Source organism: Lupinus angustifolius, unplaced genomic scaffold (genome assembly GCF_001865875.1).
Source record: "Lupinus angustifolius cultivar Tanjil unplaced genomic scaffold, LupAngTanjil_v1.0 Scaffold_420, whole genome shotgun sequence".
Taxonomy (NCBI): domain Eukaryota; kingdom Viridiplantae; phylum Streptophyta; class Magnoliopsida; order Fabales; family Fabaceae; genus Lupinus; species Lupinus angustifolius.
This window is the reverse complement of record NW_017727830.1, coordinates 117,326-125,053: the sequence shown is the minus strand read 5'-3', so window position 1 is coordinate 125,053 and position 7,728 is coordinate 117,326.

The window sequence follows — 7,728 nt, the reverse complement described above, 5'->3', positions numbered from 1 at the left end:
TCAAAGAACGTGGATGTACCTGTCTCAAATATGGATTTCATACTTGGATCATAAAATTTTGTAGCCCCTTGATTTTTCAGAGTAACCAATAAAGTAACTGCTCACTGTACGGGAGTCCAATTTCTTTTCATGAGGCCTATAAGGCCTTGCCTCAGCTGGACATCCCCACACATGAAAATGCTTTAGACTATGCTTTCACCCAGTCCAATGCTCATAAGGTGTTTTAGCAGTTGCCTTAGTTGACACCCTATTAAGAATATAAGTTGTTGTCTTAAGTGCCTCACCCCAGAGTAACTCTAGTAAGGTAGAGTGACAAATCATACTCCTTACTATTTCCTTAAGAAACTTGACATGATGAGAGAGAATATATAGGCTAGCAGTTGAATAACATGATGAGAGAGACTTGACATCACATAAAACATTAAATTCATGAACTCTCTTGAAGGTCCAATTCCTTCTCTTACGGTGGGTAAAAGTGTGTATATTGAAAGAGAAGAGGAACTCTTGGAGTATCTTCGCTTCTCACGGAAGGTTGAAAAGACAATATGTTTTGAAAATTCCTCTTTTTGGACATTTACAAATAGAGATTTATAGAGTATGAAAAATGATATATTTTCGTACTACGTCATCCTACTGATCGTCTTATTCATAAGAAAGTAATATATGTCACAATGAAATACTTTATTTATTAATGATTGGTTTATAAATGAATATGTCATTTCCTTGTGAGTAAGAGAATTACTTGGATGATTTAGTAGAAAAATACGACATTACATATAGAATATAATAAAAAATGAATAAACTTATGTATAGTACCTTAGAAATTGATGGTACAGTACCCAACTATATTAGGAAAATTGTAAAAAAAATTCTATCTCAACATTAATTCAATTAACATTGTTAAGTAACATCTAATCTCCCTTCCATGTTGCTTCACATTCTTCTTTCTTTATTATGTTGTTATATCTAGCGTAACAAAATTTCACACGAACATGTTCCCCTTTCTTTGTATGAAACTTTTCAATTTTCACTCTTTCTGAGTTGTATAGGATGTGTTTAATGTGAACTTTATCCTTAAATTATAGGGTTTGATTTCCATAAAAGATCCAATTTCTATTTCTGGGTTGTGAGAATCTTGCAGATTTTCACTAGATAAATAGCTAAGCTTAAACACTCAAGATTTGTAGAATAGGCTCTTTTGTTGCTTTTTTATTTCTGAACTTTTCAAAGAAAAACTTTTCTTAGGCATTTCCAGTTTGTGTTGTTCAGTTGTGATAACAATACATGAAAATGTACTCTTTAAGTCTTAATAAAAACAATGCACAAAAAATATTCCAAAAGAGTGTAATAATATAAATTTTGAAACAAAAATTGTCAACTTAAATCACAGCAAGCAAGACACACTATATGTGTAGAAAATATGATAATAGTGTGAATTGAATAAAGAAAGAGAAATGTGAAGCAACGAGGAAGGGAGATTAAGAGGTATAAGGGTTAGATGTGACTTAACAATATTAATTGAATTAATGATGAGTTGGAATTTTTTTACAGGTCCTAATATGATTAGGTATCAGTACCACCAGTACATAAGATACTTACCTAAGTTTAGTCCAATAAAAAAAACCGAAGAATATGGAAGATAATGAGACAACATATTTATCACAAGTTGAAAGGAATAAGAGGAAGTTTTCTTAATGTTGGATACAAAAGCTACCAGCCCAAGCAACAAATCCAACCCAGAAAACAGAAAAGATGAAGAAATAAGATTGGCGTGAAAAACAGTTTATTTAGTTAAAACAGATTTATCTGTTATACTTTTCATTTTTCACCTTTCTATATAATCATGTATTCTTTTTTATTTGAGATATAGAAAATCATCTTGTATATTCCAAATTCATAAGGTTCAACTATCAATTCACATACGAAATTCATCTCTCCATATTCAAGATCTCTTCTCTTCTTTGCTATTCTTTACTTTATTCACATTCATCATGGAATCCACCATGTTTTACATGATATCAAAACACCTTCATTGAAGGTGTCTCTGCCATGCTTCCATCTCGTTTGTTTTTTCCTCTATCACAAACATCTGCAATCCCTCTTCTTCACCTCATTCTAATCAAAACAACAAGAAATGGTGAATCAGATTGTAACTCAAGGCACAATGGTTGATCCTGGAAGCCCCTACTTCATTCACCCGAATGAAAATCCAGGTTCAAAGATAGTGACTACGATATTGAATGGCGCCAATTATCACACATGGGCAAGAGTAATAGAAATGACCCTCACATCCAATAACAAAATTGAGTTTATAGAAGGACCCCTTCCTAAACCAGCAAGTAATGTCCCTTTATAACCATACTGGAAAAGATGTAACAATTTAGTGGTATCTTGGTTGAATCAATCTGTTGATTCATCAATCATCTAGAGCATTCTTTGGATGAAAATTGACCAAGAAATTTGGGATGATTTAAGAGAGAGATACTACCAAGGATATGTCTTTAGGATCTCTGAATTGATGGGAGAAATTTACTCCATCAAGCAGGGTAATCTCACTATTAGTGCCTATTTTACCCAATTTAAAGGATTATGGGAGCAACTTAACACTTTCAAACCAATTCCCCCTGCTTATGTGAAGTAACATGCAAATGCACTCTCATTTCCATCATAAAAAGGTATAGAGAAAATGACTGTCATTTGTTTCTTGATGGGGTTGAATGATCAACTTTTCGTAGTCAAGACTCAAATCATGTTCATTGACCCTCTACCCACCATCAATAGAGTCTTTTCTTTGCTAATTTAGCAAGAAAGACAGGACAACCTCCTCTTAGATGATGGTAAGTTTCTTGCAAATCTTTCTAGTGACAGTTTTGATAGTAGAATGAGAGGGAGAGGAAGAGGATTTTGAGGTTAAATAAGTGGGAGACACAAAACCCAATTTAAACCCCAAACTAGTGTTAGAGGGGGTAGAGGCACCAAAGTTTGCACCTACTATCATAAGCAAGGTCACACAATAGATGTGTGTTATAGAAAATATGGTGTTCCCTAATTACTTCTCTAATTAAGGCAACATAAACAACTGCATGACCCAAGATCTAGTGGAGGATGAACAAATTACCAATAAGGATGTTGACTCATCATTAAAGGAACCAAGTGAAGGGGCTCTCTTAGGACACACTCATGAACAACACAAAAGCCTTGTCTCTCTGTAGGAACGTTCCAACAATCCTCAACATCATAATGCTAACCAAATTGTGGTTGCACCACTTCAACAGGACACAAGAACCTTAGGTACCACTAACAACCAATTAACCACTTGGAAATATGATTATTGAGTTCTTGATATCAGAGCCATAAATCACGTGTGCTACTTCTTATCAGGATTCCAATCTTTTAAATAAATCAAACCTATTTCAATCAGATTGCCCAATGGAGAGAATTTAATTTCTCATTACTCTGGTACAATAGTGCTCTCAACTCATCTTTACTTAAATGATGTCCTATATCTACCCTTATTCAACTTCATTTTGATTTCTGTCTTAAAATTCAGTGATTCTCTGCCATGTAAATTGATTTTTTCCAATACACATTGTCATATATAGGACCTCCAATCCTTGAGGATAACTGGTGTAGCTAGCATAACGGAGGGACTGTATAGAACAATGCAATAGACTTAGGACATTCCTAGCTTACATACTACTAATATGTTCTCTAGTTATAGTGACAACAATCTATGGCATTGTAGATTAGGTCATTTGTCACATTCTAAAATACTTGTTATGCAATCTATCTTTCCTTTTATCCAATGTAATAAGACTATAGATCCTTGTGAAACTTGCCATTTGGCCAAACAAAAGAGGTTACCATATCCTGATAGTGTTTCTAAATTTGCTAAGACATTTGATTTTGTTCATATGGACATATGAGGTCCTTTTTATATGCCTTCTACACATGGCCATAGATACTTTCTTACTATTGTAGATGACCACACAAGATACATCTGGCTTCTCTTTATGAGAACCATAACTGAAGTGAATCAACACATAAAGACCTTTGTGTCTTATGTGAACACTCAGTTTGATTCTAAACTCAAATCCATTAGAAGTGACAATGTAAAGGAGTTTTTTCTCACTAACTTCTATGCCCAACAAGGGATACACCACCAAACCTCTTGTGTGGAATCCCCTCAAAAAAATGGAATTGCTGAAAGAAAACATTAGCACACATTAGCTGTTGTGAGATCCCTTATTTTCCAATTCAAGCTACCTATATGCTTCTGCAACTATGTCATATCTCATTCAATCCATCTCATCAATAGACATCCCACTAGTTACCTTTCTAATAAGTCTCCTTTTGAGGCTCTGCATAAGACTCTCCCTGATCTAACCCATTTAAAAAGTTTTGGCAACATTTGCTATGTTTCTATACTAACTACTAAAAGACAAAAACTTGACCCTAGGTTAAGAAGATGTGTTTTCTTGGGCTATAGGCAAGGAACCAAAGGTTATCTTGTCCTAGATTATCTTAACAGTCAAATTTTATTTTCAAGAAATGTGGTTTTCTTTGAACACATTTATCCTTTCCACAACAGTCAAGAAGAACCACCTACATACCTTCCAAATCAGTCTGTTCTACCCACTGATCACTTTGATTCCATGTTCTCTTACACTACTGATCTGATTGACAACCACCAACTCTTGGTTCCTAACAATCCTAGTGGGACATATCACAATATTACCACTACTCCTTCTAGCTCCACTAGGGATGATTCTAATCCTCCCATTAGTAACTCCACTATGATATCTTAGTCACCCTCATTTCTTCTAGACTCTCATTGCACTTTAGCAACAAATTCCCTACCAACATCAAATACCCCTTAGAACAATTCATCAACTATGATTCTTTATCTCAAACTCATAGAGATATTACTCTCTGGCCATTTCATCCACCCCTACACCTAGCACTTATCAGGAAGCCATACTGCAAGAATCTTGGCAAATGGTTATTAACTCTGAACTTTCTGCCCTTCAAAACAACAACACTTGGACCATTACCAAATTACCTAACAACAAAATAGACATTGGCTGAAAATGGATTTTTAAGCTTAAACACAAACCAAATGGATCCATAGAAAGATTTAAAGCAAGACTAGTTGCAAAGAGGTTCAGACAAACAGAAGGAGTGGGTTACCTTGATACTTTTAGCCCTGTGGTTAAAATTACAACCATTAGAGTCCTTTTATCCTTAGCTTCCATTCATAACTGGTTTCTGCACCAATTTGATGTGAACAAAGCCTTCTTTCATGATGACCTTAATGAGGATGTCTACATGAAAACTCCTCATGGTCTCCATGTTAATGATCCTTCCCTAGCTTGCAAACTCCACAAATCCATTTGTGGGCTTAAGCAAGCTACTAGACAGTGGCATGAGAAACTTACCAAGGTCCTTATCACTCATGGCTTCCATAAGTCTCACTCAAATCATTATTTACTTATTAAATCTATTACACCTAGCTTTACTGCAATGTTGATATATGTTGATGATTTAGTTTTAATTGGTAATGATCTATCTGAAATTCAATCAACTCAGGAACTTCTTAATACAGAATTTAGTATCAAGGACCTAGGAAATCTAAAATTCTTTCTAGGTCTTGAAATGGCAAGATAGATCCTCTAAAGGAATTGCTTTATATCAATTAAAATATGTGTTAGTTCTTCTATCTGAAACAGGAATGCTGGCTGCAAAACTATGCTCAACACCAATGGATTACAACACAATACTTCATTCTACTTCTGGATCTCCATTGCCTGACCATGCTCCATATAGAAGACTACTTGACAAACTACTATATTTAAAAAATTCCAAACCTGACATCAGTTATGTAGTTAGTCATCTCACCCAATTCAATTCATGTCCTATTGACTAACACCTTCAGGCAGCAATCAGGGTCCTCAAATATCTCACATCCTCACCTGCTCTTGGCCTCTTGTTTCCTACTCAAAACGCAACAACCTTAAAGGTTTTTCAAACTCAGATTGGGCAGCCTGCTTATACACCAGAAAATCTATCACTTGATGGTGTTTCTTCCTTGGCTCTTTTTAGATTTCTTGGAAGAGTAAAAGGCAAACCACCGTCTCTAAATCATCAGTTGTAGCTGAATATAGAGCACTAGGTATGGCTTCATGTGAAGCACAATGGCTGCTCTACCTTTTCTAGGATCTTAACATTCCTCACACTGCTCCAATTAGCCTCTATTGTGATAGCAACCCAGCTCTTCACATTGTAGCCAATCCTGTCTACCATGAACACACCAAACACCTCGGGATTGATTGTGACATAGTGAGGGAAAGAGTCCAAAATGACACTCTCCATCTCCTACCTATCTCTTTTTCCTCTCAACTAGCGGACATGCTTACAAAACCTCTATCTCCAAGTACATTTCACTCCAACATTTCCAAGCTTGGCTTCCTCAACTTTCACTTGCAAGCTTGTGGGGGCTGTTGGATACAAAAGCTATCGGCCCACACAACAAACCCAACCCAGAAAATAGAAAAGATGAAGAAATGAAGATTGGCTGGAAAAACAGTTTATTTAGTTAAAAAAATTTTATCTGTTATACTTTTCCTTTTTCAGCTTTCTATATAATCATGTATTCTTTGTTATTTGAGATATAGAAAATCATCTTATATAATCTAGATTCATAAGATTCAACTATCAATTCACATATGAGATTTATCTTTCTATATTCAAGATCTCTTATCTTCTTTGTTTTTCTTTATTCACTTTCATCATTCATCATGAAGTCCACCATCCACCATGTTTTACACTTAACCTTGCGGTCAAAGTGTGTGTCAGCACTTTATGACTTTTTATGGCAATACACTATATAATTTCTTTTTATTAAATTGTTTTCATTATTTAAAAGAACCAAAATCCCTACTCGCATAAGTTTTTCTATCTAAAAAAAAAAAACTAAAGAGTAAAAGGAGATAATATTAATTCTCATACATCTATAGAATGTTCCTTTCAATTTTTATTATTTTTTGTTGTTGTTTTTAATGTTTGTAAATAACATCGGGCAAAAGTTGGATGTTCACAACAATCTATCTGAAAACATAATATTTCCTGAAATTGTGGTAGATACTTGACCCCCTTTAAAAAAGTAATAACAGTATGCTGAATATGTTTGAAAGTATGGAAACTAGATAAGGTATAACATACATGATCAGTAGCCTTGTGCCTAAAATCCAATGACAAGGCTTGACGGAACAAGATAATATTCAAATATTACCTTTGGCTTGAGATCACGTGATATGCTTAAGAGTGGAACTATGAGAATCAGTGTTTAATTGGCTGACAACAGGACTTTGTTGCAAAGATGGTTGCTGGAGAATAGAGAGTAATGTTCTATGCTGCTCAGGAGTAAATTGTAGTGTTGAAACATTCTCATTGATAAACTCAGCTTTTATTTTATTGCCAATGTTCATATCCTCTTCTTGATTCCTAGTAGTAAATTGATTCACATTTCTTTGACAACTAGGATGAAATCCATGTTTCTTATAGCAATGATCTATAGTATGACCTGATTTGTGACAAAAGGTACAAATCTTTGAACTCCTACTTCCAGGATATCTCCCTAAAACACCAGTCCCCCTTCCTTGTCTAGAAAAGGACCTTCCAACTTGACCTTGATGACATATGAGTCTACCTCTACTAGATGAATAAGAA